Below are 19055 nucleotides of genomic sequence, written 5' to 3' on the forward strand. Positions count from 1 at the left end.
CATGTTCGAACAGCTCAGCCACCGCATAAAAGAAGGACTCATGAAATTCCAAAGAGAAAATTTGATTTTCATTACTAAGATTCTTGCTGACAGAATGGAAGAGCAAAAATTTATGACTAGTATATGGGAAGACTGTCACAAACTAAAGTCAGGTAAATTTTTGTTTATTTTTACTTTAGAAAATATTAAATTTTGTTATTTGGTTGTATTTATTTTCTGTGTTTTCAGTAAGGAAGCAAGAGGAAGAATAAAAAAAAGAAACACAAGAAGGAGAGAGTAAAAAAATAAAGGAAGAAATATAAGAACTGATAAAAGAACTTAAAACAATGAAGGCTGACATGGACGAAGAACTTAAAACAATGAAGGCTGACATGGAAGAATTCAAAAATAGTACCAACGAAGTGATGAATTCGATGATGGCAAAAGTAGCTGACTCAGTGCCATCTCCAAAAATGGTACCAAATAAGTGATGGATTCGATGATGGCAAAACTAGCTGACTTAGTGCCATCTCCATAGATACTCTTATTTTATTGAAATTTTGGGATCTCCATCTCCACATACACGCTTATTGTATTGAAATTTTGGGATATCCATAGACACGCTTATTGTATTGAAAAATTTTGGGATCTCCATAGACACGCTTATTGTATTGAAATTTTGGGACCGAGAATGAGTTTCAGATTTTAGTATTGGGAAGGAGTTGGTGTGGTTGCAGTTCATAAATGATTGATATGAGTGTAATCTTTCAATTTTCCAGATTTTAAAATCCGTATAAATAAAATAGAAATCTTATTTAAAAAAAAATATTAAATATGGATCAAAAATAGAAAACAGATTTTAGAAAATGGATTTTTCATATATGTACAAAATTCGATGAGACTGGGCCAACCAGATTTTTTGCCCACCTCTACTAACACCCGGGGACAAGCCGAAACCCATAAACAAAAGATATTCTAAAGCTATCCAAACCCATTATCATAAAAGGTCAAACGTATAATTGTAATCATTTAAACACTTTTCTAGAAGACATGTGATATGAACCCATTGTCATAAAAGCTCAAACTTGGCATAATTGTAATCATTTAAACACTTTTCTAGAAGACATAGGATATGAATGTGGGCCTTAAAAGGAAGAGAAGACAATAATAAAATATAGTTGTTAGAGGTGTTTAGGAGTATGGTAGGACAGTTAGGAAGTAGGGGTAGGATAACTGTAATGGTGGGGTGTTATGTTCTGTTTAGGAGGAGTCTTTAAATAGGGAAATGGTTGTTTAGGGAAGGGACTTTTGGAGAGATCTTTGTTGACATGTATTGACCTTTGAAGAGGGTTAAGCCTCTGTATTTAATTGTACGAAACATTTTTTTTTAATAATATTCAGTTTCATTCCTTTCTTTGTGCTGTACGGTAGTGAAAGGGTTCTTGATTAGATTCCCAATTCAGGAACCTATCAATAACTTTAGGTCTAGAGGCTTGGGTGGTGCCAATTCCTCCTCCATTAATTTTAATTTTTTTTTGTTTTGTTAGCTTCTAGCATTCTGGTCACCTCATTTCCAGAATTATAACCCGTGAGGAAATGGTCTTCGATGTCTTTCAAAGCTTCAAAAAGTTCTCTCCTCTCTGTAGGTGCCTCACGAACGACAAGGTCCTTCTTTTGTTCGCTGGTCCACCTCTTCACAATATCCGTCCTTCTCTCCCGGGCATTGATTCTTCCATCCACTCTTTTGTTCGCTGGTCCACCTCTTCACAAAATCCGTCCTTCTCTCCCGGGCATTGATTCTTCCATCCACCTTTCCACGCATGTTGTTTAGCTTACCTTTGAACTATGTTTTGGAGTGGGTGATTCCTGGATTTTTGTATTAGTGAAATTCATTTCAGAACTGATGAATGGGATATCAACAAATGGGCATGAGAAGGGATATTGAAAGTCACTAGCAAGGGAGAAGAATTGATGTGATTTTGTATTGGGGTTTTGAAACTTTCTTTATCTTTTCTTTAACTTTCTCTCCTTTTTCTTTTTATAGAAGAAAAACGAGCACAGAGAGATATGAGTTGTTCAACTGAGGAAATGAATTGTTCAACAGAGTTTGAAACCATGTTCGAACAGCTCAGCCACCGCATAAAAGAAGGACTCATGAAATTCCAAAGAGAAAATTTGATTTTCATTACTAAGATTCTTGCTGACAGAATGGAAGAGCAAAAATTTATGACTAGTATATGGGAAGACTGTCACAAACTAAAGTCAGGTAAATTTTTGTTTATTTTTACTTTAGAAAATATTAAATTTTGTTATTTGGTTGTATTTATTTTCTGTGTTTTCAGTAAGGAAGCAAGAGGATGAATAAAAAAAAGAAACACAAGAAGGAGAGAGTAAAAAAATAAAGGAAGAAATACAAGAACTGATAAAAGAACTTAAAACAATGAAGGCTGACATGGACGAAGAACTTAAAACAATGAAGGCTGACATGGACGAAGAACTTAAAACAATGAAGGCTGACATGGAAGAATTCAAAAATAGTACCAACGAAGTGATGAATTCGATGATGGCAAAAGTAGCTGACTCAGTGCCATCTCCAAAAATGGTACCAAATAAGTGATGGATTCGATGATGGCAAAACTAGCTGACTTAGTGCCATCTCCATAGACACTCTTATTTTATTGAAATTTTGGGATCTCCATCTCCACATACACGCTTATTGTATTGAAATTTTGGGATATCCATAGACACGCTTATTGTATTGAAAAATTTTGGGATCTCCATAGACACGCTTATTGTATTGAAATTTTGGGACCGAGAATGAGTTTCAGATTTTAGTATTGGGAAGGAGTTGGTGTGGTTGCAGTTCATAAATGATTGATATGAGTGTAATCTTTCAATTTTCCAGATTTTAAAATCCGTATAAATAAAATAGAAATCTTATTTAAAAAAAATTATTAAATATGGATCAAAAATAGAAAACAGATTTTAGAAAATGGATTTTTCATATATGTACAAAATTCGATGAGACTGGGCCAACCAGATTTTTTGCCCACCTCTACTAACACCCGGGGACAAGCCGAAACCCATAAACAAAAGATATTCTAAAGCTATCCAAACCCATTATCATAAAAGGTCAAACGTATAATTGTAATCATTTAAACACTTTTCAAGAAGACATGTGATATGAACCCATTGTCATAAAAGCTCAAACTTGGCATAATTGTAATCATTTAAACACTTTTCTAGAAGACATAGGATATGAATGTGGGCCTTAAAAGGAAGAGAAGACAATAATAAAATATAGTTGTTAGAGGTGTTTAGGAGTATGTTAGGACAGTTAGGAAGTAGGGGTAGGATAACTGTAATGGTGGGGTGTTATGTTCTGTTTAGGAGGAGTCTTTAAATAGGGAAATGGTTGTTTAGGGAAGGGACTTTTGGAGAGATCTTTGTTGACATGTATTGACCTTTGAAGAGGGTTAAGCCTCTGTATTCAATTGTACGAAACATTTTTTTTTGAATAATATTCAGTTTAATTCTTTTCTTTGTGCTGTACGGTAGTGAGACGGTTCTTGATTAGGTTCCCAATTCAAGAACCTGTCAATAACTTTAGGTCTAGAGGCTTGGGTGGTGCCAATTCCTCCTCCATTAATTTTCATTTTTTTTTATTTTGTTAGCTTCCAACATTCTGGTCACCTCGTTTCCAGAATTATAACCCGTGAGGAAATGGTCTTCGATGTCTTTCAAAGCTTCAAAAAGTTCTCTCCTCTCTGTAGGTGCCTCACGAACGACAAGGTCCTTCTTTTGTTCGCTGGTCCACCTCTTCACAATATCCGTCCTTCTCTCCCGGGCATTGATTCTTCCATCCACTCTTTTGTTCGCTGGTCCACCTCTTCACAAAATCCGTCCTTCTCTCCCGGGCATTGATTCTTCCATCCACCTTTCCCTCCTCATCCTTCATTCTAATGGTAAGCCCGTTCGGCCAATTACTGAGAGACTGTTTGGACTATAAGACCGTTCGACCTTTGAATGTAATTGTAAGACCATTCGGCCAATGACTAGGAGATCGTTTTGAGTGTAATACCGTTCTGCCTTCTATTGTAGCTATAAGACCGTTCGGCTCCTCCCATCCTCTTCCGTTCGAGTCCGACAGTCCTCTCGTGTGCGGATCCGACAGTCCTCTCACGTTCGCTTCCCGACGTCTTCTCCTGTTCGGTTCCGGTGGTCCTCTCACGTTCGGATCCAAGAGTCCTCTGCCGTGCGGTTCTCTTCTCCGTATCTTTATGTCGTTTGACTCCTCTCCCTACATTCAATCATTCGTTCTTTGATGACCAATATCGTTTGGTTCCCTGGCTGACCGTGCATATTCCAGATTGACCCCACACTCTTGGCGTGGCTAGGATATCACATGTGTATAGGGTTTGAATGCGTGAATGATTGTTTACGTTTCTGTTTCTGTCTTTTTGGAGATGATATGTAAATATTTATTGATATTTCACGTACTGTTTTGGTTGCTGATAGGATGAGATACGTTGCATGAACTTGGTATTGTGATAAATGTGGTTTTTGCACGAAAGTAGGCAAATATGCCCTATTTATTACCAAAATGGGCAAATTTTGACCCAAAGTGAAGTCGTGGGGGGTCAAAACGACTTGAAATGAAGAAGTCGTGGCCTCCCTGCACAACTTCACACTGTTCATGTCTATAGTGGTGAAGTCGTGCACCCCAAAAACGACTTTTGGGTCCTGTAATCGATTACATTGAATTGGTAATCAATTACAGAGTGTTGAAATAGTGACACTGAAGGACTTGAAATGAGTAAGCAGAAAATGTACTGGTAATCAGGGTTGTTGTGTGGCAAGAAGCACTCTGGTAATCGATTACAGGTTTTCTGTAATCGATTACCAGTGTGTTTTTGATTGGTTTATGAAATTGATTTTGCATTTTACATATGTTATGTATTGGTTGTGTTATAGGAAAAGAGAAAATAAATATTAATAAGAAATATTAATAATAATATATCAGTCATGGATTTGATTACAATTGGGTAAAATTAAGAAATAACTAATGACGAAAAGGACAATTTCCCCTATGATGACCTTCGTTGCGACAGTAAGAGCATTTTTTTGGCTTATTTGGATTGGATTGATCCATTTCATTATGAAGCCTATTTGTAGATGGTCTTCCGGATGCCTTGCGTCGCATTTTAGGATCTGGTATGAAGTTTGGACCTGTATACACAAACCAATAATCTTGATTTTGGATTGGGTGAAATTGTACTTCATATGCCTTGAAAATGTTGTTAAGACTGTACACTGAATCGATTACTTGGGTTAGTGGGATATGCAAAAATGTACAAACAACAATGACATGATGACATGGGAGACGAGTAGCCTGGAAGTGTCCACAATCACACCACCATTCATTTAGGCTGACCTTGTAGGAAAGTGGAACAGGGCGGTAGTGGTGAGGTGTTGAAATTTCCTGAACATCAATTTTCAATTCCTGCACTAGCCCAAAGGTATTACTCCCTATATAAAGACCGTCAAATCATTGAGCCAAAATATCTAGATGACGATTATTTTGAGAGCCATAGTTTTGAATTTTTTGGCATGCTCAAAAATTTGGGATTGGATGAATTTTACTGCGATTTTGCTCCATATTATCCTGATTTGGTACGTGTGTTTTATAGTAACCTCAATCTGAAAATGGAACAATGAAAACTGAGGTGAACAATGTCCAAATTATTATCAAACGCAGCATTTTTGCTTCTATAGCCGATCTTCCCTCTGTTGGGTTGCCCTTTGAGGGGAAATTATTTGAGAATTGGGCCAATGAATACAATATAGACGTAGCCAGACAATTAATTTGTTTGCCACACAATCCCCCTACCAGTAGAATTCTAGCAGGGAATATGACAGCTGAGGCTAGAGTATTACATTATACTATATGTCGTGTTTTGTTTCCACGTGTTTCTAACTTTGCACAGGCAACCGAGGAAGATCTTCTCATAATGTGGATTATAATGACGGCAAAGCAGATAAACTGGACCCATCTCATCCGACATAGGATGAAGAAGGCTTTGAGGCCAGGTGCTCCTTTACCATATCCAACTTTGGTCACCCGCATCCTGGAACATTTTCAAGTTCCACTGGAGGATGAAATATCTGTCCCATCTACTAGGCATTGGATAATATCAGGAGGAGTCATACAATCATTTGGGTTGACCCAAAATGCTGACAACAGATGGGTGCACAGAAATTCTCCTCCTCCACCTCAACCTCAAAATCAACCACCTCCTCAACTACAACTACCACTAGTTCGTCAACAACAAACTAGTAGATTTGATGATGTCATGAGGGGGATAAACGATCTCCGAACATTTGTTGGGGACAGCTTCAATACACTCAATGAAAGCATGAATGCAAGATTTGAACAATTGGAGCTGAACATGGGTGACCGCTTCGATACTATTGATGCTCGAGTTGAGCATGTGGAGCACGACATTGAGTATTTGCGTCGTCATTTTGGTCCACATGGTGGATCATCTTCCTAGATGTCTTTCAATTTGTACTGTCCTTTTCTTTTAATTTTAGCTTGTTCCTTATGTAATGCACTTTTAATTCAATAAAATATTACAAATTTCATTTCTCATTTCATCTTATGTTTTCTCTTATTTCTATTACATAAAATCATATACTCTTCCTATACAAAACAATACATCACAATGTAATCAACAAAAATGCGTGCTTACACAAATTCATATCAATACACTTAATAAACTTCAAAATATGCACCACAATTACAATACAAAAGTTCAAAAACCAACCAAAAACACACTAGTAATCGATTACAACAACCTTGTAATCGCTTACCAGAATCAATCTTGCACCAAATACAACCTGGTAATCGATCACAGAAGTGTTGTAATCGATTACCAGTGCGTTTTTGGCATACTTATTTGAAGTCGTGCAGGGTAGTCACGATTTCAACACTGTGTAATCGATTACCACAACATTGTAATCGATTACGGTCATCAAAAGTCGTTTTTGGGGTGCACGACTTCAGCACTGTACATGTGAACAGTGTGAAGTCGTGCAGGGGGGCACGACTTCTTCAATTGAAGTCGTTTGGGCCCCCCACGACTTCCCCATTTTCGTAATTTTGGTTGAATTTGCCCATTTTGGTAATATTATAGGCAAATTTGCCTAGTTTGGTGCAAAAATCGATAAATGTTTTCTTTTGCTTGTGAAACCGGTATGGAGTGAACCAATATTCTTTATGATTATTTGGGTTTTTATCTTTTGCTAACACTAGAGCTGGACGTGCAGTGTGTATATATATTAATGTATAGGTGTTACATTATGGGGAGTTGGGAGAGAGTTACTGCGGGTAAGTGAAAATGGTAGAAGGGGTTTTGTTAGTACTGTGAGTTGAGTTGGGGTTGAATGATATAATGGTTACGTGGGAAAGGATAGAAATATTATGCATGGGGGAAAGGGGTATACTTGCAAGGAGCACCGGGAAAAGAGAATCATGAAACTGAAAATATAAAGGAGGTGGGTTTTGGTTTTTTTTAAAATGAAAGAAAAGTAAATTTAAAATAAAAGGGGGAGTTGCTTGGGACTACGTAGCAGAAGCTATAAAAGTTACGTATATATATATATATATATATATATATATATATATATATATATATATATATATATATATATATATATATATATATAATGGAACTAAACTGGTGCATGCAGAGGATTGAAAGGATTTAAAGTATATTCACGGGAAGAAGGTTTTAGGGTAGATAGGTAGCGGGACCCGTGGGTTAATAATAGTTATATAAATACATATATAAAAATAAATAAATATTGATAGAAAAGGTTATTTTATTGCTTGCAAGTGTAATACAGAGAGGGGTCATGGCTTGGGAGTACAGATTTAATAGAATCGGTAATTTGTGACTTGTGGGTTCCGCAACAGATTTGAGGCAAAGAGGGAGAGTCCTTCCTTTTATTGGATTTGACGTTAGCATGTTTTGGCAGGGAATTTTGGGTAGTAAGCGTCAGTAAGTGAGTGCCCTCGTTAGTTCGGAAAATTTGCGTATAAAATTAGGTTTGTATCCTTTAGTTTTGATTGTTGTTATTTTAGTTATTAGTGGAATACGAACGGGGTGAAATAGTAGATGACCAACAATAAGTATTGTGTTCTCGGTTGAAAAGTATTGAGGTTGTGTTTAAATCAATGATTGATTCTGTAATACATGTTTATGAGAATGTGTATTGGTTTGTGATTGGTGAGTTAAAATATAGTATTGAGACTATGTATGAGAAGTATTGAGGTTGTATTATAAGTTTCTAATTGGTGGACAAGGTATATTGTTGAGACTACGTATATGTTGATAATGGTGAGATAAATCTTATGATTTGTGGGAGAATGTAAGATTATGAGAATGTGTATGGATTTGTGATGTGAATATGAAACTATGTTATTTGCTTGTACTGTCGTCGGTCATGTGTGAACTTTTCGTACTCCGTTATGTTAATAATGTGATGTGTTGGACTCTTGTTTAGAGATAGTGATTTGAGTGTCACTTTCCTCTGCGCGGGGAGGTGGATGTCTCGCCCAAAAGGCTTTGGCTCGTGCTGAGTATAGTGCACTGATGTGCGTAGTGTCAGTGTTTTTACTCGTTAGTCCTTGAGAAGTCGAGAAGATAGGTCGGAAGTTGCGATGAAAGACGACTCGAATTGCCCTGTTGGGAATAGGTACCTGTTAGTGATAACAGGTCATGACGACACAGTATAAGAAAACGACATTGGTTCATGAATGACTTGACTGTGATGATAATGATGTGATGTAATATGTTTATATGATTATATCACTATGTAATTCAAATGAATATGTTTTGTTGTATGTTATGATATTTCTAGTTGCTCACCCTGAAATGTTGTGGTTGTGGTTTCCACCTGCGATGATCGTACTTGTACGGGAGTATATGACATTGCAGATAAAACTGGATTGAAGTAGCTAACGTGAGAGGTTGGGCTCTTATATTTCGGGGATGATGATTTATTCTATTTAAAAGATTTCAGAATTTGTATCTTAATTGTAAAATGAATTATTTCAGATTTCTGTTTTGAACAGACAATATTTATAATTACGTTTTTGCTTCCACATTTTAATTAAATAGTTTGATTGTTCGAAATAAATGTTTTATAAGAAAAATTTTGAAAAAAAAATTTCCACAGTGACATTCTGAAAAATCAGGGTGTTACAGCTCTTCGGCGCCAACGTTGAATCGCAGTGTTGCAAACGAAACACTGCAACTTCCAACTGTTCACTCACATGCCGCCAATTGTTCATTCACATACCCAGCTTACACTGTCCAATATGGGCTAGGCTCAACCATAGGCTTCGGCCCATGCCTTTCAGCCTAATGTTTACTCTTTCAACAATGTTGTCCCAATTCCTTACTTGGCCCAATATTCTGCTCAGTTTGTGCACAATAGCGATGTCTCTTTTCTTCTCCACTTAAAACGCACAGCATCAACAATCGTGCAGTCCAACTCAGTGTATTTCACAGCGATAGCCCAACTCAGTGTATTTCACAACGATAGCCCAACTCGTACAAAGCTTCTTCAGCCACTGCAAACCATTCATTTAGCACCCCCCCCTCCCTAAACTGGCAAAATGAAATGAAAAATAAAGCCTCAAAGAAATGAAATTCTATTTTAAATTTTCTAAATTATTTTCCTAAAAAACAAAAATTAACACTATTTTAACAAACGCCTATTTTTATCCTAATTATTCTAAACTATACTATTTCTAGTGAATTGAAAACTAAAATATCCTTAAAAAAAATTAATATTACACAAAAAATGGGGAAAAATTGGGAGTTATCACTAAACACAAATGCTTACAAATGAAAACATGAAAGATAAAAATTCTCCAAAATGAAGTTGCTAATGTGAGGCTGTTTTCTCCAAAATTAGACCTCTGATTGACGATCTGAACGGTCAGAATGAAGAACCATACGTCTGGAACCCATTGTCAAAAAATAAGCTCAATCCAACAATGAACGACTTCACAACGATGAAAACACCAGTGCATGTTTTGATTTATGCAGGAAAGACTTTCTCTCTTCCTTTCTCTCTCATTTGGTTTTTCCCTCTCTTCAAATGATTCTAATATGTTGTATTAATATGACCCATCTCCACTAAAGGAAAGTGAGACATAATTATTCACAGTATTTTGGCTTATTTTCCACATAGGAAAGGAGCTCAATAATCCAACACTCTTAATGTTAAATTTGGTTCAATTTGTAACACATAGGGGAACATAACACTTTAGCTTAGTTTGTTTGAGTTTTCTTAAGGATGGTAACAAATCTTATAGTGAGTGTGAAAAAAACAAATAAACTTCACATTTGTTTTTTAATTTTTTTCTACTAGTAAAATGATTGAATATATTAAAATAGGTATATTCATAATTAAGACATAATTACATGTTAATAAAAAATTTCTCTTGTAACTTCACTCACTTTAAGTTGGTGTTCAGTTCCTATGTTATCACAAAATAATTAAATTTAGTAAAAAAGTCTCCTCGTTGCCGGTTTCAAGTTCTTCACAACAGGTATATTTTGAGTTTCAGGGATTATAAATTTCTTAAAAACATAATAAACTTCGGATTTCAATTTAATAAAGTAAACCCGAGTCATTATTGTAAAGTGATTCATGAAGGAAATGCAATATTTGGTGCCATTGAGTGAAGCAATTTTAATATGTACACAAACACAGAATGAATTAATCCAACTTACATTCTGTGGTTGGAATCGGAAAAAATTATGTTTCTTAACAAGTTGACAACTGTTATACCCATGAAAATAACTTGAATATTTGGTAAATCTTTGACTAATTCATGTTTTTGAGTAAACTGAATAGATATCAAATTCAGGTTAAAAAATCTGTGTAATCAAGTTCTAACTTTAAACTCTTGATAATAAATAAAATTTAATTAATAGAAAAACTTATTTTTTACAATCGTTAGTTGAAGTAATTTATCACCTTCAATAAGTAACTACATACTTTTTTTTTTAAATAACAAACAATATTCCGTATCATTTTTTTTTTTAAATAACAAACAATATTCCGTATCATTTGACTCACAAGACACTTAAAAAACATCACTAAATTTAGTACCTATTATTGCATGTATCCACATACTTCATTTACCAGTACTTGTCTCATTTCCAATCTGAACTATCCTCCCTCAAGTTTAAGCTTTGCAAAAAAAGAAAAAAAAAAATCTAAGTTGTTTGACCTTTTGAGAATTTTTATTTTGTTGATATTATTTACAAATTTTTCATCAACATTCCATCATCATACTCAATACTTCTTTGTTATCTTTTCTAAATTCATCCTCAGCGTTCCTTCTTTTAAATTCTTCTCTCAACCCTTGTATTTCTTCCTTTGTTCTTTTAATTTCTTCCCTCAGCTCTTGTGTTTCTTTTTTTGAGTCTTCCTCTTCCTCTTGCTTCCTTACTGAAAACACAAAAAATAAATATAACCAAATAATAAAATTTAATATTTTTTGTAAAGTAAAAATAAATAAAAAATTACCTGAATTTAGTTTTAGACAGTAGACTAGTCATAAACTTCTGTTCTTCAATTCTGTCCGTAAGAATTTTTCTTTTATGCGCTGCTCGAGCATGGTTTCAAACTCAACACCTGTTGAACAACTCATTTTCTCATTACCTGTTGAACAACTCATTTTCCTCTCTGGTCGTTTTTCTTCTATAAAAAGAAAAAGGAAAGAAAGTTAAAGAAAAGATAAAGAAAGTTTCAAAACTCCAATACAAAATTACATCAATTCTTCTTCCGTCTTAGTAACTTTCAATATCCCTTCCCATTTGTTGACATCCCGTTCATCAGCTCTGAAATGAATTTCACTAATACCAAAACCTATTGAAGTTTGAACCTAGTAGATTTGAAAACCAAGCATCTGTAACACCCTACTGCTTCATTCCATTTCATTCCATTTGGTGGGGGAGAAAGAATGTGTCCAGGGTATGAGTTTTCCAGGCTTGAAACTCTAGTTGCAATTCATTACCTAGTGACCCGATTCAGTTGGAAGCTATGTTCAGACAATTTCTTCAGTAGGGATCCAATGCCAGTACCATATAAAGGGCTACTGATTCAAATTTGGCCAAGGAGACTTTCTTTTTAATGGTTATTTCAGTAACAGCTGGTCTTATAATACAATGTACCAAAAATAAGTCAATGTTAATAATCAAGGAGTAATTATTACCTTATTTTGTATTCACACTAGAAAATAACTAAGTTACAATCTTACAGGAACAAAAAGAAGAATAAGCAAAAACTTAAACTACACTATTTTAAATCATTTCTCATGTATCTCTTAATTTGCATATTCCATCATTTGACAGAATTGGAAAACGACTGAGACACTCAAGACCAACCTAAAACAATAAACCTATGAAACTTTTTCGCTTATATTTTACTTAATCACTTCCATCAAGATACTCAGGACCCAAACATTACCATCATTCTGAGCAATGTGGAGAATAAGTTTATGATAAGTTCAATTAAAGCAATATGGACTAGCTAAAAACTACACCACAAACTGATATAACAAAGACAAATTTATTTACCATTTATGTTCAAAACTAAACTTTATTCTTTAAAAGGACTAGCATTCTACAAAAATTATAAACAATAAATAAAAAATTTAATAATTAGAAAGTAAAGTAAAGCTACGGTGTCATCGAAATGAAATCATTCTGCATGCACACAGCCAGAATAATGTTGTGAAAGAGTAGAACCCACTTACTCAAGAACTATGTGCAGGTGACTTTTGGTCTTACAAGATCCAAGATACTTTACAATGTTTTTGTGGTTCAGTATCTACAAAATAATAATCAATTCGAAAACATGGCATCATATAATATCACTAAAGACAATCCAAATGTGCTCATAACCCCAAGCTTGTTTTTATAAATCACAATATTAAGCCAATGAACTAAATTTGTATTTGCATCAAAACAAAAACAATAAAAGAAAGCTATTTAAGAGAACATAGAAAAATTAATGTAAAGTACATTTTCAAGTTTCAACTAAGAGGTGCAGAATTCAAGTTGTTTATAATGAAAAAGTGACATTTCAAAGTCACACCTTGCGAACATTTCAACTTGTATTCCAAAAATAAAAAGACTCAATTATTCATCACTCTTCAGAAACAAAAAGCTTCTGGATTTATTATCCATAGATTTTCTGCATTTAAATTTTCTACCTTAGATTGATTCATCTTTTATCTTTCGAAACCAAGAAATAAATTGAAAAGGTATTCTCATCTTACATCATATCACCTTTTTTACGGATTGCCCAATGATTAAATTTTATAGGATGCCAACAAAAGTTTATTCAATACACTAACACCGTTATACAGGTACCAACCATCACATTTTGACAAGAAAAAACACGTTTTGAATCTTCTTAAACGAAGAAACAAATATTCTATATCGATTAAACATCTTTCATAATGAAAACAAATTTCAACTTTTTAACACAAAAATGGGATGAAGCAAGCATCCAGTTAAATTCAAGAACAAGAAGTTTTTAACAACTTTCCCAGAACCTACATCCTTGAAAACACAGACATGCAAAGATATTGAATTAATTAAATTAACATCAAACAGGCAAACACCCAACAAAACAAACATCAAAAGAATAAGAAACATAGAAATCAAAGTTGGAGTTGGGGATGAGGTTATGAATCACCAGTATCGGAAGAAGAAATAGTAAGAGATTTGTTCATGAATAAGAAGATAATATAAATTAAACATGTTCATGAACAGGTAGATAAAAAGATAAGAAATTAAACTGAATTTATAATTCGTAGACAAGGTTTCCTCAGACGTAAATGGGAATAGTCCAGCGTTTCAGCGTGCAGAGAAGGGTTTCTTCAGAGTAAACGGAAATATAATGTTTTGGGGGGTTAGGGGATAGCCCGGCCCTAATTGAATCCCAACCCATTTCATGGGGCTGTGGGGCTAGGGGCTTTAGAAAAGCCCACTTAACACTGAACTAAGCTTAGCTCGCTAATTATATGACCTTTTAATATGTAATTTAAGTTATCATTTTTCACTTATTTCTTATTATCCCATTTATTAATTTTAAACTTAATTTCATTAAGTTTCATATCTCATAAAACATAACCACTATATTTTTGTGTACAACTTTAAAGTCAACTTATGTTTTGAATTAAATAACACATTCTATCAGCTCGTACTTTTAGTGTAATTTGTTTATGTTCTAAGTTAACAATGCTTTGAGATAGAGATTATTTAAGAAAGGGAGGAAAAATAAGGTTTCGATAACTTTGAGAAAGGAAAAAATCTTCAATGGAAAACTCCATAGTCAACTAAAATGTGTTAAAATAATTTAGAGCAATGATACTAACTTATTATTACTTATAGATCAACACTACTTATAATAAAAAATATTTTCTTAAAGTCGGTTAATTCAATACCTCACGTTATTGTATTTAATTTATATTAATTCACTTTTGAATCGATTAGACTAATATTATATTATTATTATTATTATTATTATTATTATTATTATTATTATTATTATTATTATTTAAATACAAAAATTATATTAGTGTTGTATTAACGGACACAAATTATTATTCATTATTTTCTGTTTTATCTTTATATAGTGTAGGTCTAGAGTCCTCTATTTTACATTATATTTATTAATCATTTCAGAGTCTCCATAACTTATTCTAATATCATCATATTTGGTTCAACTTTATGCTTTGGTAGTTAATCTTTGTAGCTTCAAGTGATATAAGATGATGAGTTTGGAAAAACAATTCTAATTTGAAAATGGTGAATCTGAAAAGATTTTATTAACCAAGAATTTTTTTTAAATTTAGGACTAAACTAAACCAAAATATTTTAGAGGTTCTTTAATGTAATTAAAAATAAAAAGTTAACTGAGCAACCACTTCTAAAAGATTATTAAAAGGGATAAAAGACATATTTTTAAACAAATCACATATTTATGAAAAGGTAAGTCATAACTTAATACTATTCTCATAATCTTTGGTTGGCTTCCTGTGTAACTATATAAATGCACACTATTTCTTTTATGTTTAATTAATTAGAGAAAATATTGGTTAGACACTCACCCCAAAAAATACGACTTGACAACTATTTTAATAATATAATAGTATGTATTAGTATGTTAAATTAAAAAAATATAATTAAAATATTAATATTTTGTGTCAAATGGGTTTCTGTTGGTAATTATAAAAAATTCACGAATAATTTCATAATCCTTATGTTGGATTTTATGATATGTTACAATATACAATATTATATATTTTTATATATATACACACACTAAAATAAACGAGACAATAATATGTAGTTTGGGTATTTTAAACTTAAAACTACACCCTGAAATTTTGAATAAAAAATTGTATTTAAAAAGACTACATATGTTCAATTCGCTAATTAATAATGTATAAATGTTTTGAAATTGAGTTAAAAGCAATTTAACTTCATTTCAGACAAACAAATTTTATTTTAAAAATTATATTTGAACAGAAAAATAAAACACAATCATTCAATCCAAATAAACGTTTAAAGTAGTATAATCCACGTAATAAGGGGTATATTAAATAATCATCTACAATACTGTCATTAATTAGATAAAATTTTAATTGGATAAACATACCGACAACATTTAAGAAGTTATAGATTATAATATCCTAAAATATTTCTTTTATGAGCAAATATCCTAAAATATATTAACTACATTTAACATTTTTCCATAAACAAAAGATTAAAAAAATAATTTTCACTTTTATGATTAAAAGTGAAATAAAATCATGGTTAATCCCTCAAAAATGATTAGTACCACAGTATTGCTACAACATGGAGGTGTGGCGGGATGTGACTTTTATCTTATGAAAGATATAACTAAATCCTTTAATATTCATTTAAATTTTTACTTAATTTATTAAAAGTTTATATTAATTTACTACTTATATAATATTAAAAATATTTAATTATTGGAACTTTCTTCTTCATAGAGAATAAAGAAAAGGTTGTTTCTTCCTGTAACTCCTTTTTTCTCTTCCTGCACTCCCATAAAACTTAATAACCCCAGATTATTTTTCACTAAAATTAAAATAAAATAGTGAAAACTACCCCTGTACTCTTTTTTCTCTCGGATTGTTGAATTTGAAGGGTATTTCAGAAAACATGTCTCCAAATATGTATTTTGAAATGTATTAAAAATCGTATTTCAGAATACAAATTTCTGAAGATATTTCTTTCAAATTATATAATCTTTTAAAGAATTATATTTCAAAATACGAAAAGTATTTTTGAATCTGAAAATATATTTTTCAATAAACATTTCAGAATATATTAAAACATACATTCATAAATGTATATACGAAAAATATTTCTAGATATGAAAATACGTTGTAAAATATATATTTCAGAATATATCTAAAGAATACATTACAAAGATGAATCCACATATTATGGTGCCCATGCTCCTCCACTACCTCTGCTTAAATTGCAACTCCTTCATGCACCCAAATCTTTCGTCTCCAATAACTTTTCTTCCTCCAAGTTAGTGGACTGCACCAATCCCAAATGTGCATGGCTCTTCGGCGCCAACCTTGAATCGCGGTGTTGCAAACAAAACACTGCAACCGCCAACTGTTCACTCACATGCCCTGCTTACACTGTCTAATATGGGCTAGGCTCAACCGCAGGCTTTCTCCTCTTGGAAAATCTCAACTTTTCCAGGAAGATCCTCCCCGATTTTCTCGTCGGTGACGGTTGCGGTTGTTGGTGGCACTACTCTGCTGCAACAAAATATATATTTTTTTAATTATATATTTCATGTAATCTATTATGCATATCTCACGTGATCTAATATAATGATCACGTATTTAAAATATTTCACGTGATAACTCATGAGAAAGTTAACTCTTTTAATTAAATTTAACGGCAAAAAATTAATTGTTTAAAATTTTTCACTTTTAAGAATTTATTGGAAGAAAAAAAAGAAAAAAACCTATATAAGAAAATCCAACCGAAATAAAAACTGTAAAAGTGATTTAACCTTTGAAGATACTCAATTAAAATAAAAATTCACAAATAATTAGTGGAGATAGATATGAAAATATTTTGAAAAGTATAAGATTTGAAAAACATATAGAACAAAAATAAAATTATATCTAAAGATTATAAACATGTTCGATACCATGGGGAGTAGCTTTAGAGCTAAAGAATAAGAACAAAAACAAGTAGTATATCATTCGAAAGTAAAAAAATAGTTACCACTTTTGAACATGAAAGATATTATCTCCTGAAATGTTCAAAAAAACACTGGTATTTACTAGTTATCATCATCTGAATTTGCAAATTATTATCACACAATCACGTAGAAAGTGGTAAGATTCTCTAAAGACCACTGAAAGAAGCAATTAGACAAAGTAGATATATCACAAGTCTAGAACTTCATGCAATGTTTTCTATAAATAGATCAAATTATAAAAGCCTTAGGAATGTTTTCTATAATTATATCAAATTATAAAAGCCTTAGGTGCCTTGAGCACCTACAAAGCTAATTTATGCACTTTAAAACTCCTGTTTTTGTTTTTTAGAGTCTTGTCTTCTTGTGACTCTTTTTATTTACTTATTCATAGTATATTCATTTTATAACCTATTTTATAACGTAATATTGAATTATTCATAAAACACCATGTTTTGCTAGTTTATAAATTTTTCATCTTAGTAATCTTTTAGATGTGGTTGCTCAGTTAACTTTTTATTTTTAATTACATTAAAGAACCTCTAAAATATTTTGGTTTAGTCTAGTCCTAAATTTAAAAAAATTCTTGGTTAATAAAATCTTTTCAGATTCACCGTTTTCAAATTAGAATTGTTTTTCCAAACTCATCATCTTATATCACTTGAAGCTACGAAGATTAACTACCAGAGCATAAAGCTGGTCCAAATGGGATGATATTAGAATGAGTTATGCAGACTCTGAAATGACTAATAAATATAATGTAGAATCGACTAAGAGGACTCTAGACTTACACCAAATAAAGATAAAACAGAAAATAATGAATAATAATTTGTGTCCGTTAATACAACACTAATATAATTTTTGTATTTAAATAATAATAATAATAATAATAATAATAATAATAATAATAATAATAATAATAATAATAATAATATAGTATTAGTCTAATCGATTCAAAAGTGAATTAATATAAATTAAATACAATAATGTGAGGTATTGAATTAACCGACTCTAAAGAAAATATTTTTTATTATAAGTAGTGTTGATCTTTAAGTAATAATAAGTTAGTATCATTGCTCTAAATTATTTTAACACATTTTAGTTGACTATGGAGTTTTCCATTGAAGACATTTTTCCCTTTCTCAAAGTTATCGAAACCTTCATTTTTCCTCCCTTTCTTAAATAATCTCTATCTCAAAGCATTGTTAACTTAGAACATAAACAAATTACACTAAAGGTACGAGCTGATAGAATGTGTTATTTAATTCAAAAAATAAGTTGACTTTAAAGCTGTACACAAAAATAATCGCACTCATTATTTACAAGCTAAAAATGTGGTGGTTCGATGACTATGCTTAATATAAGACCCTGTGATCTTTGAAATTTAGTGTAGTGAGGTAAAGGTATAGTGGTTATGTTTTATGAGATATGAAACTTAATGGAATTAAGTTTAAAATTAATAAATGGGATAATAAGAAATAAGTGAAAAATGGTAACTTAAATTAGATATTAAAAGGTCATATAATCAGCGAGTTAAGCTTGGTTCAGTGTTAAGTGCCATGTAATGGCTGTGTGTGGCTAGGGTTTGGTTTCAAATCCTAATGGGGGAACTGAAGAAACCCTTCTCTGCACGCTGAAATGACCTTTTTCTCTGGCGAAGTTAGGGGATTCAGAATCTAAGTCAAACAATTTCACCAGTTCCTTGTCAGATCTGTTTT

The 19055-nt window shown here is 32.4% G+C and overlaps 1 long non-coding RNA gene across 1 annotated transcript; it reads right to left on the bottom strand.

Annotated features, from left to right (window-relative positions):
- Positions 1-11146: 11146 nt before the first annotated feature.
- Positions 11147-13955, bottom strand: LOC148197618 (uncharacterized). Its single transcript, XR_015786605.1, has 3 exons — positions 12824-13955; positions 11593-11766; positions 11147-11514 (listed from the first exon to the last, which is right to left on the bottom strand). It is a non-coding gene; the product is annotated as an uncharacterized LOC148197618 (long non-coding RNA).
- Between the last annotated feature and the right edge of the window lie 5100 nt (positions 13956-19055).

This window comes from Vigna umbellata, chromosome 5 (assembly GCF_029865625.1).
Source record: "Vigna umbellata cultivar VRB3 chromosome 5, Vumbellata_1.0, whole genome shotgun sequence".
NCBI classification, from domain to species: Eukaryota; Viridiplantae; Streptophyta; class Magnoliopsida; order Fabales; family Fabaceae; genus Vigna; species Vigna umbellata.